Below are 17,541 nucleotides of genomic sequence, written 5' to 3'. Positions count from 1 at the left end.
ATCATAGACCCAAACTTCCGGTTAAGGTAAATAATAGGGTGATTTACGGATTACTGGACACCGGAAGTGACGTCACTATCCTTAATCAGCAGTCCTGGCCACAAAACTGGGCTTTAAAAGAGGTTAATGTTCAATTCTTAGGGATCGGAACCCTATCTGAAGTTAAACAGAGCGTTAGATGGATTGACTTTATTGGGCCAGAAGGACAGAGAGGAAGGTTAAAGCCATACGTTGCAGATATTGCTATAAACCTCTGGGGTCGTGATCTACTCCAGCAATGGAATACGCAGATTAAAATTCCTCCTGTATCAGCTAGGAATTATAGACAAGCTCTTAGTGGTAGTAAGAATATAGTAAGACAGTACAGAAAACAGATGCCAAATGTACAGGCTGTGCAGAAGCAAGATGCTAGTGCCAAACCTACAGAGCAACCAAAAGCTCTACCATTAAAATGGCTGACAGATGAACCCGTCTGGGTGGGTCAATGGCCTATGACATCTGAGAAGTTAGAGGCTTTGGAGAAGTTAGTTCAGGAACAGCTAGATGCTGGACATATTGAGGAATCAACTAGTGCGTGGAATTCGCCTGTTTTTGTTGTCAAGAAGAAGTCTGGTAAGTGGAGAATGGTTACTGATCTTAGAGCCATCAACAAGGTAATTCAGCCTATGGGGTCTCTACAACCTGGGATGCCGTTACCTTCTCTAATTCCTAAGGATTGGCCAATTATAGTTATAGACTTAAAAGATTGTTTCTTCACCATACCGTTACAAGAAAACGACAGAGAAAAGTTTGCCTTCACAGTACCTACCTATAATAATTCCCGTCCGGTACAGAGATTCCAGTGGAAGGTACTACCTCAAGGTATGTTAAACAGTCCAACTTTGTGTCAATATTTTGTGAATAAACCTCTAGAAATAATTCGTAAAAAATTTCCACATTCGTTAATATATCATTATATGGATGACATATTATTGTCTGATTCAAATAAGGATACTTTGGAAAAGATGTTTGAGGCAGTAAAGGAAATTTTGCCTCGCTGGGGATTACAAATTGCCCCAGAAAAAATACAAAGAGGAGATTCTATTAACTATTTAGGTTATAAAATAGATGCTCAGAAAATTAGACCACAGAAAGTACAGATCAGAAGAGATCGTTACCGGACTCTTAATGATCTTCAAAAACTATTAGGAGAAATCTCTCAATTACAGACGATTATTGGTGTAGAAGGGCATGATTTAAAACACCTGAAAATGGCTTTAAAAGGAGATAAAGACCTAAACAGCCCACGAGTACTATCAGCTGAGGCTGAAAAAGAATTAGAATGGGTAGAAAAGAGAATATTAGAAGCACATGTGGACCGTGTGGATCCAAATCTGGACTGTATTCTGGTTATTTTACCATCTAGAGAATACCCCTCAGGAATATTAATGCAGAGGGACGACATCATTCTAGAATGGGTATTTCTGCCACATAAACAAAATAAAAAATTGAAAACATATATAGAAAAGATATCTGATTTGATATTAAAAGGTAAATTAAGGCTTCGTCAACTGACTGGGAAAGACCCAGCTGAAATTATTGTACCGTTAACGAATGAGGAAATTTCCTCCTTATGGAAGGATAATGAGTATTGGCAAATAGCTTGCAGTGACTTTTTGGGAAGTATTAGTAATAACTATCCCAAAACAGAGAGAATCAAATTCATAAAGAAAACAATTTGGATTCTTCCACGTATCGTGAGGCAAACACCTATTTCTGGAGTTCTTACCTTCTACACGGATGCAAACAAATCAGGTAAGGCAGGGTATAAATCAGGAAATATAAGTAAAGTAGTTCAAAGCCCTTACAACTCCGTACAAAAGGCAGAGTTATATGCCATTCTCATGGTACTTAAAGACTTTACAGAGCCTCTCAATATAGTCACGGATTCTCAGTATGCAGAAAGAGTTGTCCTGCACATTGAGACTGCAGAATTTGTTCCTGATAATACAGAATTAACCTCATTGTTTTTACAATTGCAGGAAATCATCAGAAACAGGACTCATCCTATATATATAACACACATCAGATCCCATACAGGTCTGCCAGGTCCTCTGGCACAAGGCAATGATGAAATTGATCGTTTATTAGTAGGTAATGTGTTGGAAGCTTCAGAATTTCATAAGAAACACCATGTTAACAGCAAAGGTTTAAAGAAGGATTTTTCTATCACCTGGCAACAAGCCAAAGAAATAGTAAGAAATTGTCCCAGTTGCTCATTGTACAATCAAACTCCATTACCAGCAGGTTGTAATCCTAAAGGTGTTCACAGAAATGAACTTTTGCAAATGGATGTATTTCACTTCCCAGAATTTGGCAGTTTGAAATATGTACACCATACTATAGACACGTACTCAGGCTTCCAATGGGCTACTGCCCTCAGCTCTGAAAAAGCTGACTCTGTTATTACACACCTCTTAGAGGTAATGGCTGTTATGGGTATACCTAAAACAATAAAAACTGACAATGGTCCAGCATATGTCTCCAGTAAATTGGAACAATTCTTCAAATATTATAATATAAAACATGTAACTGGTATACCTTACAATCCCACAGGACAAGCAATAATTGAAAGGTCTAACCGAACCTTAAAGGAGATGCTTCATAAACAGCCAGGGAAAACAAAGACACCTAGACACAGGTTACACAATGCTTTACTAACGTTGAATTTTCTTAATGCTGATGAAAAAGGACAAACTGCAGCAGAAAGACACTGGACTACAGAGAAGACTTCTGAACTGAACCAACCGGTGTATTTTAAGGATGTTATGACCTCAGTCTGGAAACCAGGATATGTGTTACGTTGGGGAAGGGGTTATGCTTTTGTTTCCACAGGAGAAGAAAAGGTTTGGGTTCCATCAAAATTAATTAAAATTCGATCAGAACAGAAAACATCTCAGGAGGAGGAAGATAACAGCCCATCTACAAATTCATAGTCCACAATGGGTAAAGTGACCACCTAAAAGGAAAGAGAAGTGCTTTGTTTTTGTCCTCACAGGTAAACTCAGCAAAGAATACTGGACACATGGATTCCTGTAGAGGAATGAATAGCTACCCTGAGGACCATCAAATACACACTGTGTGGTATCAAAGTCTAAATCTCTCTCTATTGCTTTTCATAGTATCCTTTTATCTTTATTTCTTCACATACCTCAATTCCCATTCATTTAACTGAAGCTGGCTTTGGAGTTGGATTGGCTCTCCTACTCTAAACCCAAGCATGTTATTTAAATACAATTCAGAATTTCTGTATTATATCAAAGAGCCATTGATATAAGACAGAAGAAATAAAATGAGGGACTATTATCTGTGGATTTCTTTTTCTGAACAGTCTAATTTCCTCCAGGTTTTCCATCTTCCCTATTGTTACCTCTTCTGTATGCATACATATGAAAGTTAAAATATTTCTTTGTTAACAGTAATGTTTGAGTTTTCCAGAGAACAAGGGATTTCCTGACAGCAATCTTCAACTGCTTCCGAAAGAGATCCTTGACTTCACCTGATTCGACTGGAGGCATCTGAACTGCCCCACATCATTGACTCCACCTGACAAGCACTATCCTGAAACTGGCTTGAAAATACATCACTCTACACATCTCCGGACCAAGAAACTGAAACAGCACATCTTCCACAATCTGACCGGAGCTTCAATCAACACTAGAACCCCAGTCAGGAACTTCAATCAAGCATCTCCTGCCATACTGAGACTGTCTGATCTACTCAGATTTTGTTATACTAACATTTTCTTTTCACAGGTCCCCATGAGATTATCATCGTCCCATCTCAGCAGGAAGTAGTTTTGAGAATTCCACGCCCCCTCTCCCTACTATTGATATTATAAGATTACACCTGTTAGTGTTAGTTTTCAATTATTTTAGAGTTGGGATTGGGAGGAGGTGTTCATATTTGGGTGTTTCTTTAAGATAAGTTTAGGTTTAGATAGAATAGATGTTTGATACATTTTGTTCATGGACACAAGTTAGTTGTCCTTTTTTTAGACTAAAAGGGGAATTGTAGGAGGAAGTCTGATGCCGCCATTAAACATGTGACTTACTAGAGGCGCATACAGATGAGGTAATAAAAGGGCGGTTTACCACACCGCTAACCACACCCACTTTAGGCAGGACTAAAGACGTATACGGCTGGACGTAAAGACGTATACGTATGTAGGCGGAACTACGTCACTAGCCAGGCCCACTTTTGGGCATGGCTAGGGGCGTTACGGGGGGGAAGGCATAAAAGACAGCGCACAGGAAGTCTCGCTCTCTTTTCCTGGAGTTCGGCTTCCGGTCCAGTCGCTAGCTGAGATCTGCTGGGCTTCTCGGGGTTTGGTATCGTGTGAGTAATTTTCTAAATTAAATACTTAGCTTCCCTTTCAGTAACTGTGTGTCGCATATCGTTACAGCGTCCATAAAGCCAACACTCCAGATGTTGTTTTGTTGAATAAGACTGTTTTGGCTATCCTGGGTCTTTTGTTTTTCTATACATTGTTGATTATTGTTCCTTCAAGGTCTGTGAAAGAACCTTGTGCTGGTATTTTAATGGGGATTGCATTGAATCTGTAGACTGCTTTTGGCAGGATTGCCATTTTTTTTTTGTTTTTTTACGAGACAGGGTTTCTCTGTATTGTTTTGGAGGCTGTCGGTCCAGCCTGGCCTCGAACTCACAGAGATCCGCCTGCCTCTGCCTCCCAAGTGCTGGGATTAAAGGTTTGCGCCACCACCGCCCGGCTAAGGATTGCCATTTTTACTACGTTGATCCTACCTATCCAAGGGCATGTTTACATTTTTTATGACAGATGTTTCTGCATATTGAGTGTATGTCCTAAAAATGTGTCTAAATTCACTTTATAGTCTGTTTTATAATTCACCTTTTTGAAGTTTTTATTTATATCCTTCTATGATGCTTGTAAACAAATCATTCCTGTATGTATATATTTTATGTATCCTTCTTTAATTGCAATACAGAGAACTTAAAATATCGAAAGTTGAAAAATAGACATTTTGACCTTGTATATTTTAATGTAAGAAAACATTGAGAATTTTACCAAGAAAAATTTTTGTTATCTATATTTAGTGCTGTTATATTTATTTTATTTTGTTTTTTTGTAAGGACCCTTTGTCTGGTAGAAGAAATTTCTTTCATATCTAAATTTACTAAGGTATTTTTGTTTGTTACTTAATTTGCTATTCTTTTATAATTGTTGAACTTTGTTAAATGATTTTTATACATGTGGTTTATCCTCGTGATAACGTTAGGTAAAGTGCATTGATGTCCCTATATTAAGTCATCCATATCTTGCTGAACAAAGTCCTAATTGTATTTGTTTCACTAAAATTTTGTAAAAGTACATTGCCTCTACCATTAAGAGAAATATTGTTAAGGACTGTGTTTTTAGAAATTTTATTTTGAATTGTCTGTAGCTGGGTCTGACTCTGGTTTCCCAGGGGAATTTTAGGAAGAGCCTGTCTTTCCCAGAAAGAATTTGTGTAACATGAACATTTTTCTCTTTTAAAGATTTTGTAGAATATATCACTGAAGTCATCTGCACATTTGGTGTGCTTCTGGGACTTGTATATTCCAAGAAGTTGTTAATTTCATATTAATAGCAAATTGGCTGCATAAGTTACTCATTTTATTCCCTTACTCATCACCTAATGTCTGCATGAGCTGTAATGATGCATCTCTCTCAGTGTGGTTACTGACAATTGAAGCTGTCATCTGTCCTCCTTTATTTCTTCATCAGTTTGGTTATAGCTTTTTCAGTTTCATTGCTCTTTCAAATAACTGTTTTTATTGATGTTTTTCCATTTCATAACCTATTCTGTAATAGCTACTATTTATTCTTTTTTGTTTTGTTTGTTTGGTTTTTACTCTGGGATTAATTTGGTCTTACACTGGGGTGAATAGCATTTGGATTTTTTTTCAAGACATGGTTTCTCTATGTAGCTCTGCCTGTCCTGTAACTCACTCTGTAGACCAGGCTGGTCTCAAACTCACAGACATCCTCCTGCCTCTGCCTCCCTGAGTGCTGAAATTAAAGATGTGTGCCACCATCGCCTGATTTTTTACAGTCTTACAAATGAAAGAACTTATTGCTATCAATTATCTCTAACCATCTGTAGCTACATCTCACAAATTTCATTATGAAGTATTCATTTAGTTTAAGGTAGTTTCCATTATGCTATGTAAACTTTTATCTGTCCCATGCTTTATTTAGTAATGTGATATTTAATTGGTGTAAATATATGAGAAATCTTCAGACATGTCTCTCATGTTGATTTTCCACTTACTCTTACTGTGAGCATAGAAGGCATTTTCAATGTCTAGGTTTTCAATCCCTCTGCATTCGCTGAGACATACTTTGAGAGTACAGTCTTACTTGATAAATGTTCACATTCCACTTGGAAAGAATGTGCATATTGTTGTAAGTGTCTGTCACATGTGGGGTGGTTTCTATTCCTATGATAAAATGTCAATAGCAATTTGGGGAGTAAGGGGTTTATTTCACGTCATTGATTACCATCCACTATTGAGAGAAGTCAGGACTGGAATTCAGGAAAGGAACCTGGAGGCAGAAACTAATAACAGAGAAAGATGGGGGAGGGAAGAGAGAGAGAGGGAGGGAGGGAGGGAGGAATATAGAGAATTAGACAGAGAGAGAGAGAGAGAGAGAGAGAGAGAGAGAGAGAGAGAAGAATGCTGCCAACTGGCTTGCTCCTTGTTATTTTGCTCAGCCTGTTTCCTTGTTGAAGCCAGCACCACCAGCCCTGGAATGATACTGCCCGCCTTTACACACCAATTATTAATCAAGAAAACATACCACAGGCTTGTCTACAGGAAAATCTGAGGGGTGTGTTCTTTCTATTGTGCTCTCTCAGCCTGGACTCTTGAAGGAGGGCCTAGACCCTACCTTTGATTACATGACAGACTCTGGAGATGCACCATGGAGAGCCTCACTCTACCAGGGGATCGGAGTGGAGATTGGGTGGGGGACTGGGGGGCCTGGTGGGGAGGGATGGGGAGGAGGGGAAGGAGAGGGAGCTGGGATTGACATGTGAAACAAACTTGTTTCCAACTTAAATTTTAAAAAAGGAAAAAATTTAGAAAAAAGACATTCCCTCTTCCAAAATGACACCAGCTTATGTCAGGTTGACATATAAGTAGCCAGCATTGTGTTCCATTAACATTGTAATCACATTGTACAAGTAGTGAGTGTCATTCAAGCCCAGTACATTCTTGGTGATTAGACACCTTCCTCTTCTATTAACTACTGAAATGAAGTGTTTCCTAGGTCAGTTTTCATCTCGTAGACTTTGAAGTTTTATTATTAAGCACATATACAATTAGAACTGTATATTTGGGTAACTTGATAGCTTTGTCAGTAAGAAATGTCCCTTCTTATTCCTGATGATATGTTATACTTTGACATATTTCCTACTGTATTTGATATGAAAATAATGACTGTTTCAATTATCATTTTATCATATGATTTTCTCTCTATTATCCACTGAACTGCCTGTTCCTTTATATTTAACTTAGACTTTTAGATTGCATATAAATGAATATTGATTTTATACTGGCCCAAAAGTCTTGTGTTTTAATTGAGCTGTTGAATCTTCACATTTAATGCAGTTATTTATAGAGGAGGACTTACTCTTCTGCTATTTTTTGTATTTTCCCATCTAATTTTTGTTAATTTTGTTATCTTATCTCAACTTTTATTATTCTATTTTTATATTCATTATTGGCTTCTGAGCCAGGTCTCCTTTTTGAAGTTTTAATAGTAGCTCTATGCTTTGCAACCCAAATATTTACCTTCTACATTCAATATTATACAGCATCACATGTGTCATGAAAACTGTATTACAAAGGTAGACCTCTATTTCCCTGCTTCTGATCTTTATATTGTTTTCTGTCAAGTTTACTTTCCATATTATAGGTCCTCAAATTCACTATTATTGTGCTTTGAACACACACACACACACACACACACACACACACACACACACACACATATATATATATATACATATTTCTTAGTCTAGAGAAATGCCTCACTAGTTGGCAGTGCATATTGCTCTTGAAATTCATTTCCCAGTACCCATGTTACAATCACCTGGAACTCTAGCTCCAAGAGATATAACCCCTATGGCTTCTATGGGCACCTCCACTCACCTGTACAGCTGTACTTGCACTAGCACATTTGTACACATGTGTGTGCATGTGCATCCATAGGTGTAAATAATTAAAATAATAAAATTGAAATCCTACAAAGTATTTTTAGTTTTTTGTAAAAATTACCTATCTATTATTTCTGATATTGTTATTTCTTTGTCTAAAATATCCAAACTTTTAATAGTGTTTTTTTCATCCTTGAAAGCTTACTTTCAAAGTTTTGTAAAGAATGTCAGCTAGCACTGAATTGTCTTAAATATAAATGGATGAAGAAGACCTTTATTGTATTTTATTTTTTGAGATAGTCAATGACTGAAAATCAAATTGTGACCTTTCATTTTTCTCTTCAGTAAAGCCATTCGCTCGTTTTCTTCTAACTTAAGTAGTTCCAATGACAAGGACATTGTCATTCTTCTGTATGGACTCATTGTTTTCCTCTGGCTGATTTTAGGATTTTTTTCCCTTTAATGAATTCAGCAATTTAATTACAACGTGCCTTGTGATTTCTTCAATTTTATTCTTCTTGAGTTAATTTTGAGCTCATTTGGCCCCACTACAAAGACAACTTACTAAAAACTCTACCCAAACGATCTGTGTAAAAAAAATCTCCAGGTATTAGACACAGCAGTTGGTACCCGATTCTATGAGAGTGCTGGGGAAAATTCCACCTGTTCCATCCGGTAATGCTATGATGCTTTCTTCTTACAGTTTCCTTACATGGAAACCATGCAGATTATTTTTCTACCAGGCTTGAGAGGACCGCTTTGCAACCCTTTCAATAGGTTTGCCACTTAGGAGATAGGTACAGAGATTGCTAATAGGTGACAGGTGATGACAACAGATACATAGATGATAGATAATGGTGATAGATAGATAGATAGATGAGATGAGTAGATAGATAAATAGGTAGGTAGATGATAGATAGATGATAGATAAATAGATAGATGATGTTATCAAGTGCCTTATATTCCAAAATTACCTATTCTTCTCTCTCTTCAACCAAAATTCCTCTTCCCTCTCTGGTATGGGAATAGTGGCAAGGCAGAGGTTAAGCTGTTTGTCTCTGGAGTCAAACACCCCATGGTTCCTTTCTTAGATTTTTTCCCTGGGTGCCTAAGGCAACAAGTCTCTTAGTCACTCTGAATCTTGGTATCTCTATTTGCAAAGTGAAAGCTATTAAAGTTGCTGTTGAGACAATATAAGGAGTGAGCAATACTTCCCACTCAGAGACTTTTGCATAGGAAATATCAGAATTGCTGTTTGTTGCTAAGGCCTTTGTGACTTTATGCGACTGACTAAGCCCTAACACTTTTAAAGGGTGGTTTTGCCACAGACAAACCTCCACTTGATCAAGTTAGTGCCTCATTTTCCTTTGTGATATGCTTTCAAGCTGCATGAATGGAAACCAACATTATTTGGGAGGTCAAGTACTGTGTATCACAATGCTGAGGTCTCCTGAGTCCGCATTCAGGTTACTAATTTGCTGGAAGTACTGACAGTATGTGTGTAATCACAAACATAGGCATAACTAATTATGGTAAAAGGATACTTAACAGACTCAGCAGCAGCAAGGGTGCTTGCGGGTAATCTCCAGGTAAAACCAGAGGCAAGCCTCCAAGAGTGGAGCGTGTAGAACACACTTCATTGCCACATTTGAATGGTGATGTGTGTGAAATGCATTCAGCGTAGAAACTCTTTGGAGACTCCATGCACAGGATTTGTACTATAGCCTAAGAACAGGTGTTCTCTGCCCTGTATCTAAAAAAGCTCTAGATTCCTGAAGGAAAATGGACTCAACATTAACTATGTCTATATAAACAGCTTAAGGTATCCACAAAGCGACATACTCATTTCAACTAGGAAGAGTTTTATAGAAGTATAAGGATGTTTTTGCTGTAACATCGCAAGGTTCTGCCTCGCAGCAGGTTTTTCTAGGGGGGATGGTTGGAGCCCCGCCCAGTTGACTTTTTCTGCCTACTCATCTGCAGGCTTTTAGCTCTGCTCACTAAGGCTTCTGAGCTCACTCCTAGTGCCCACCAGTCTGCCAACAGTCTCAACTACCAGATGAAGAAAGTGTCTAACATCGTAAGCCCTGGGGGTTTTGTTTGTTTGTTTTTGTTGTTAGTTTGTACTATCATTCTAGTCCAATTCCACATTTCTGTCAAATATAAATTCCTGCAACTATTTCCTATTAAAGTCTTACCCTGTGAGGGGCAGATTTTTCTTTTGTTTTGCTTTTGTTTTTACGAGACAGGGTTTCTCTGATTGTTTTGGAGGCTGTCGGTCCAGCCCGGCCTCGAACTCACAGAGATCCGCCTGCCTCTGCCTCCCGAGTGCTGGGATTAAAGGCGTGCGCCACCACCGCCCGGCCAGAGGGGCAGAATTTTTAAAAAGATGAAATGTACTGTGCTAGAATCGCACTTGGTATTCAAGTGCGATAGACAGTCACTATGCAACTGTATTAATTATTAGAACGTGTTTGTTTTATAATCACTGATAGAATGTAATCACCACTGATTGTTTGAGATTTAGATAGAAACAACACTTGCATTCATTTACTTGTTCATATCACTTACTATGAAAAAAAGTTGGGCTTGGATATTGCCTTTCAGGATTTCTTACCACAATGAAAAAGATAGATGATACTCATTATGGGATTAAATCTTTGGTCATATCCCTGATAGTAATCCATTTTATCTCTGGTCATTAGGTAGGAAACTCTGAGGTATCATCTCATATATGATATTGAGGTCTAGAATTTAACCAATAATATACTGGCTTGTTTGTAACCTTATTCCGTTAAAACTTATTTTTAAATGTGTGGGTATGGTTTGTGTGTGTGTGTGTGTGTGTGTGTGTGTAGATACAAGGAAATGATATTTTGTTTGATTATAGTAGTGGTATATCAAATTAAGCCTTCATTTTAAAATTAATAACAATTACAGATCACATTTTAAAGATATTTTAAGCTAACATGCTTAAATGACCTTATAGCCTCAATTCAAAACTCAAAAAGTTAAAATCTTCATCCTAAAATAATTCATTAATCAAAATGTACATTTATTTGTACGAATGTAATGTCAGAACCCAGTCTTTGTGCAAGCCAAGCTATCTGAGACAGCCTCCTTTCAGGGATGCCCACAAGCATTCTATGGAGACACTGAGTCTGTAGCTAACAGACTTCCAGGTGCCAGGATGTCTCCCCTGGGAACTGAGTTAACATGGAAGTGTAAGTATTAAGTATAAGTATTAAGTGTAAGTGAAAGTTAATATGGGAGTGTAAGTAGTGATATCCTGCTCCCCACCTCCTCCTCTGCCTCCTTCCTGTACTGTGAAACCTCCCCATTCACAGGCAGGTATAACAAGGGATCTCACTCGTGTTGCAAGATTCCTCTCTCAGAGAACCCACATGATGTCAGGCTCTAGACCTAGCTCCCTGCCATGCTTTGTATAACCATAGCATTAATGGCTTCTCTAATAAACTCCTTTCTCCCCAGTAAACTGCTTCAGTGTCCTTTTGAACACCACTAAAGCCTGTCAGTATTTTAATTATTGGAAACATTATTAATTGATACAATAACCTCCGTTTTTCTTTATATACACAGTCTACTGCTTGGGTTATTTTAATTATTTACTTTAAGTTTCAACATTTCTAACCTTTCATGTATATTTTAAGGCTCTCTTTCTTCCTCTAAATACCATTTTTGCTTTTCTCCAATTCCACTATGTAGTTTTTGATCAATTTAATTTCATCATTTGTAATGCTTTTATGGTTCTTCTTTAACCTATGAAGTGTGTAAACACCTGAGTTTAAAGTATTTATTTAAATAGAATAGTAAAGGGCTTTATAAATTTCTAATTAATTTCAAAGTGAGCAGACAGTGTTTCCTAATTGTCAGTTCTCTGACTCTCCTAGCTCTGTACTAGGAGTTGCTTCATACCTGCATATGATGTCAGGTCAGCTTCATCTGCAAGTCGCAGCTTTGGAAGCACTGGACTGCTGGTCATCATTTGGAAGAGCTGAGCTGGTCCACCTGGAGTGCTCCACTGTTCTTTTGATATTTTAGACTTCTTTGTGGATTCATCCTATCTTGTTCACTGCTAACCAGCATCTCTTAGTTCTTCTGGAAAAAAAATGCCTTCTTCCCATTCTCTTATGGTTGTACTTGCCCTTTATTAGCTCTGCATTCTTTCGGTTGTGTTTGTTTTATTTTGTGATGGGGTCTTACTATGTAAGCCAGGCTGACTTCAAACTTGTGGTCCTCCTGCTTCAGCTTCCTGGGTGTTGGGATTACAGGCATGTGACCTCACTGTCATGCTCAACTAACCTCCCTCTCTTGTAGCATCCTCTTCCCGTGTAGTTTCCTTCTAGTGTGTACAGAGCACTTGTGTCTGGATCACCTGAAGCACGTTTAGAAAATGCAGGCTTATGTTTTTACCCCAGAACATTTTAATTAGAATCTCAATCCTGCTGTTAGACAAAGTTGAACCCTTAATGTAGAGCTACAAATATCATTGTCAAATTTCTGAACATTCAAGTTGATGTCTTCTTACTGTTGTTGATTTGTCTTTTTTATAGTCATATCCCCAGAACCCAACATCAAATAAATTAATGAATAAAAGAAATAATATATTGAGGCCATAAAGATGCCTTAGCAATTAAAAGCATATACTTATCTTGCAGAGGAGCCAAAATCTGTTCCCAGCATCCTCAGTGGGCATCTAACTGCTACCTTCATTTCTAACTCCATGGGGATCTGATGCCTCTGGCCTCAATAGACAACCGCACTCAATACACACACACACACACACACACACACACACACACACACAAATAAAACCAATACTAACAGTTGCTCATGTGATACAATTTCAGTGGAGGCTAATTGTTCCACACAGAATTAGGTCTGAGCAATTCTACCAGCGTTTAGTGCCCTGACTAAAATGTTAACAGTTCCGTAAGGTTTAGCTGGTCAAATCTATTAGCATTAATGTATTCATGACTTCAGAGAATTTGAATTGCCAGGGTCCATTTAACAGAGACAAGTCACCTCTGTCATTACCCAGACTTTGTATCTGAAGCTGCTTGTCAGGTATTCAGTGGGAAGAAGAAAATTTTGGAAGCAGAGTCTTGGTGATGTTCAGGGACATAGGAAATAAAGAGTGAAGAGAAGCTAAGATAAGGAAGCAAAAATATGAGTGGCAGCTGGGGTGTCAAGGTTTGTCAGGATGCACAGTACATAGACCTATGTATTAAATGCAGGTGAAGGGGAAGCATAGCAGGTTAGCTCACTAGAACAAAACAAAGGCTACACATACAAAGAATTCAAATGAAAATTAAGACAGCTGAAGCTGGAAACTTCCTAGTGTAGGGTTGCTTATATTTACCTCTATATATAAGCAACAAAATTTGAATTACAGTCACATATGGCCATTGATGTTAAGACTAAAAGGGAATACAACTTAAATCACCTCTTTTCCCTTGATTCAAACTAATGCAAGTTTCCTGTAGACCCAGTTTAAGTTACATAATATTCTGATTCAGTAGAAAGGGTGAATTATCATTATTATTATTATTGTCATTATTTATGGTACTGGTTATTGGACCCAGGGTCTTAAACATGCTAGGGCCTTATCACTAAGCTCTATGCCCAAGGTTTTGTTTTATTTTACTTTTTTAAGAAAGAGCCTCGCCAACTTGCTCAGGCTGGCCTTGAACTCTCTCTGTAGCTCCTGTAGTCTTTTAACTTGCAGTCCCCATGCCTCAACCTCCCTGGACTGGGATTACAGTTCCTTACCCATGGGCCTTGCTACTATTTATTTATTTATTTTTAATGGCTCTAAATTGTTCTTTTCGTTCCTTCCAAATTCCACCACCAGATGGCAGTAAATGCACCAGCTATTCTCTGAAAAAATGTCAACAACCTGCTGAATTACAACTAAGTTTGTTTCCAAGTGATTTGTAGGGATAAATTTTCATTGGCAGGAAGAAAAACTTGCAAAAAAAAAAGTAGGTTGGGTATTTTGTTTGCTAATTAGAAGATATAATCATAAGACCAATGACAAAGAAGAACCAAAATAGAAAATGCTTCACACTGAATTTGGGAGAGAAATATATATATCAAATGAATCAAGAAAAATGAAAAGACCAAATCAGCTGAATGTTTAAACCATTTCAACAAACCGGTTAACGGTTTCCTTTCTCTATGGTATAAAGAATACACCTATGGTAAAAATGGCGAAACCTACCACGTCTTCCAAAATGCTGTCTATATCTTCAATACCGTTAAACTTACTGAAAAAAGACAGAAAAGGCAAGCTTTGATTGCACCTCACTTAGCATACAGCAGCAGGCAGTACTTTCTCTGAGATTAATGTGAGCAAACAGAATCCAAGGATGTCAAGTGTGGACCAGTGCGGCCACAGATTCCGTGAGCAGAGAACATGCAGAACAAAGATAGATGCTGTGGTCTATTGTGGCTCAACAATCCTCCCCCACTGACAAGTATTCATGGACTGGAAGGCACACTGCATAATGCCAGAGAAAGGTAAACTCCAACCCAGCTACAAAACCTACATGCTATAGTGGTCACCTGCCTGCAGGAGACACTGGTGCAGTATTGGCACAAAGCTTCTGGGCGCAACCAACCAATAACTCATTGCATTTACAGTCCACTGCATGAGATGTATGAAGCATGTATGAGCAACTGTTGTCAGAGAATTCTGGCTTTACCTTGTTAATATTTACTGAGTTTCCCAGACTCCTTCTCTTACCACGTTTGCATCTTTCTAGTCTTGGCCAGCTAGCTGCTTTCACAATGACCAGTTGTGTTCAACACAATACTTTCTTGCTTTTCACTTTGCCTATGACTCATTGTAAATTAGACTGGAAAGTTACGAGGTATTTGATCTTTCTCAGCCAGTATTTCCAAAGCGCTGATCCAAATATTGAAATGTCTGGATGAAAATAATGATTGGCAAGGAGTATAGTCCCCCCCCATCTCATCTGGTTGTCTCCAAATATCGAAGAGCATGTCTGAGACAATGGAAAGAGACTTAAAGGGACATTGCACTATCCAACATCAAAATGGAATGTCCCACAAACCAGTGTTAAGTCTCTCTTTCCTTGAAAGAATCCAGCAGTGGCCAGAGTACCATATTTCAAACTTATTTTAAAATGTTCCTGTAGAAGTTCAGGTGAGAAAGTATAGTTCTAGACATTGTGTCCCGACAGATACTGCACATTCTTTCTAGAACATTTGTGACAGGTGAGCTGATTGGATCATGCTCCCAGTGGTTATGATGACATTAGCATGGCCTAGTAAATAACTACAAAAATGACATAAACAGAACAAATGTTCAGCTATTCAAAGCCAGAGTCTGTGCATGTGGGAATTCTGGGTTTAAAGCAATGTCCCATGCTAAATGGGTTTGCAAATGTCCACAGCTTAGTCATCTGCCCACTTTATGGAAAAGGCATTAAAGGATTACATGAACCCAATTTGTGCTTGAAATCTGACAAAACATTTAAATTGGCTATTTGACAAACAAAAGTAAGTAATTGCTTGTTAATAGGTCATATACTATGTGTTGTGGGATGTGATCATTTTTAGGTTTACTTTCAAAGAGCACTTTACAACATAGGCAATGAAAACGCAGTTTGCTAGAGGGGATCCATTTTATTACAGTAAGGAACACCCACTAATACAAAATGAGGGCATTTGGATATTGAGATATGATAATGAATTGGTGACTGATTCAGTCTTTACAAAATGGGATTTTTCTATCAGGCTATTTGAAGCTTGCAAAAGTCACTTTACTATAATAAACCTCTTTGCGCGACTTTGTTCAAAAGCTGAAAATTTTCATAGCTGATCTTAGTTTTGGCAAATCATCAAATAGCTTGAAGCAGATTTATTAATAGATTTTTTCTGTGGAAAAAATGGATGGGGTTATACAAAGAATTAGTAACAGGATGAGGGGAAAAACAATATGAGAATAACAGAGTCTTTTCACCAGAGAAATAGAGCCTTTCATATCCCTGGCAAACGAGATCTCAGCTTTGTTTTTTTGTTTTTTAATAGCACTAGCTAGTTGTATCATTAATTTTCAGTCAGGTGAAGCAGAAGCGTGGACCCAGATGTCAACAGCAAGAACAGAGAGTAATCGCGAAGAGTGAAAGAAAGGATCATTGGAAGTCACCACTTCTGTGACTAATGGATGCACTAGTTATGCTGGGAAATGTCGCTGTAATGATGTGGACAAGACCACATAATGAAAGTAAGTGAGCTGGAGGTGCCGAGAGGGGACTGGGGAAAAGGACAACCTACTGAAAGAGTCTTTATTTGGAAATGCCATAGTGATATACAGTGATGTCATGTATGGTAATTAAAAACAATTAAGTGAACAATTTCCTGGGTCACAAAGATAGGATTTCACTCCAGCTTTTTTATTTTTTTTGACAGGAGAAACTGCAAACATTCAATACATGCTCCTTGAATAAATGGATGGGTTGTTTATTATGCTCTAAAACTTGTCACCACAATTAAAACAGGAAATACTTGGAGAAAGACAAACAAGAAAAAGAAAAAGTTCAAAGAACCTGAAAAGAAATATTTTTCAGCATCATTAGGTCTTGTGAGAAAGACCATGATGTTGGTGAGGAAAAAAAAGGAATAAAATTCTTCAGTTATGTTCAGATTGTTTTTAAAAATTATTTCAAATTTATTACTATTCTCTCCTCTCAACTAGAATGACCTTAAGATAGTACATTTTTTAGTATCAGGCACTAAGAATCCATAGCTCACTGCACCCAGGGAAATGTGCATAAAGTAAAATATGTTTGTGCATTACTTTATGAAAACTATGAATTAGGCTTCATTTTTCTTCAAAAAGTTTCACTATGCAGCCTGACCTAGCCCTAACCTGCCAATCCTGCTGCCTCGGTCTCCGAAGTGTTGGATTACAGACATGTGCCATTATGCCCAGCCAAATTTAGACACTTTAACAAAGAAATAAGTACTTTAAAAATAATAACATTTGGTAATAGAAAATGAGCACGTTCAATGATTAGAAAAGGTATTTATAAATATGAAGCTTGTATAGATAATATAATTGTATGCAATTTCTGGATTTTTTTTGGTTTTATGAGACAGGGCTTCTCTGTATTGTTTTGGAGGCTGTTGGTCCAGCCTGGCCTTGAACTCACAGAGATTGGCCTGCCTCTGCCTCCCAAATGCTGGGATTAAAGGCGTGTGCCACCACTGCCCGGCGGATTGATGTTTTCTAAGTGTCTATTCTGTCTAATCTGTTTTATTTATACAC

General features: G+C 37.8%; 1 long non-coding RNA gene across 2 annotated transcripts; it reads left to right on the top strand.

Moving 5' to 3' along the window:
- Positions 1-4,327: 4,327 nt before the first annotated feature.
- On the top strand, positions 4,328-16,915 carry LOC110340118. Of its 2 annotated transcripts, none has more exons than XR_005869484.1 (3): positions 4,328-4,377; positions 16,331-16,497; positions 16,683-16,915. It is a non-coding gene; the product is annotated as an uncharacterized LOC110340118 (long non-coding RNA). The 2 variants fall into 2 exon arrangements; XR_005869485.1 differs by having other exon boundaries at positions 16,302-16,497.
- Positions 16,916-17,541: the final 626 nt, after the last annotated feature.

This window comes from Mesocricetus auratus, unplaced genomic scaffold (genome assembly GCF_017639785.1).
Source record: "Mesocricetus auratus isolate SY011 unplaced genomic scaffold, BCM_Maur_2.0 Super-Scaffold_100018, whole genome shotgun sequence".
NCBI classification, from domain to species: Eukaryota; Metazoa; Chordata; class Mammalia; order Rodentia; family Cricetidae; genus Mesocricetus; species Mesocricetus auratus.
Note: the sequence above shows the minus strand (reverse complement) of the source record. Positions and strands in the feature narration are given on the sequence as shown.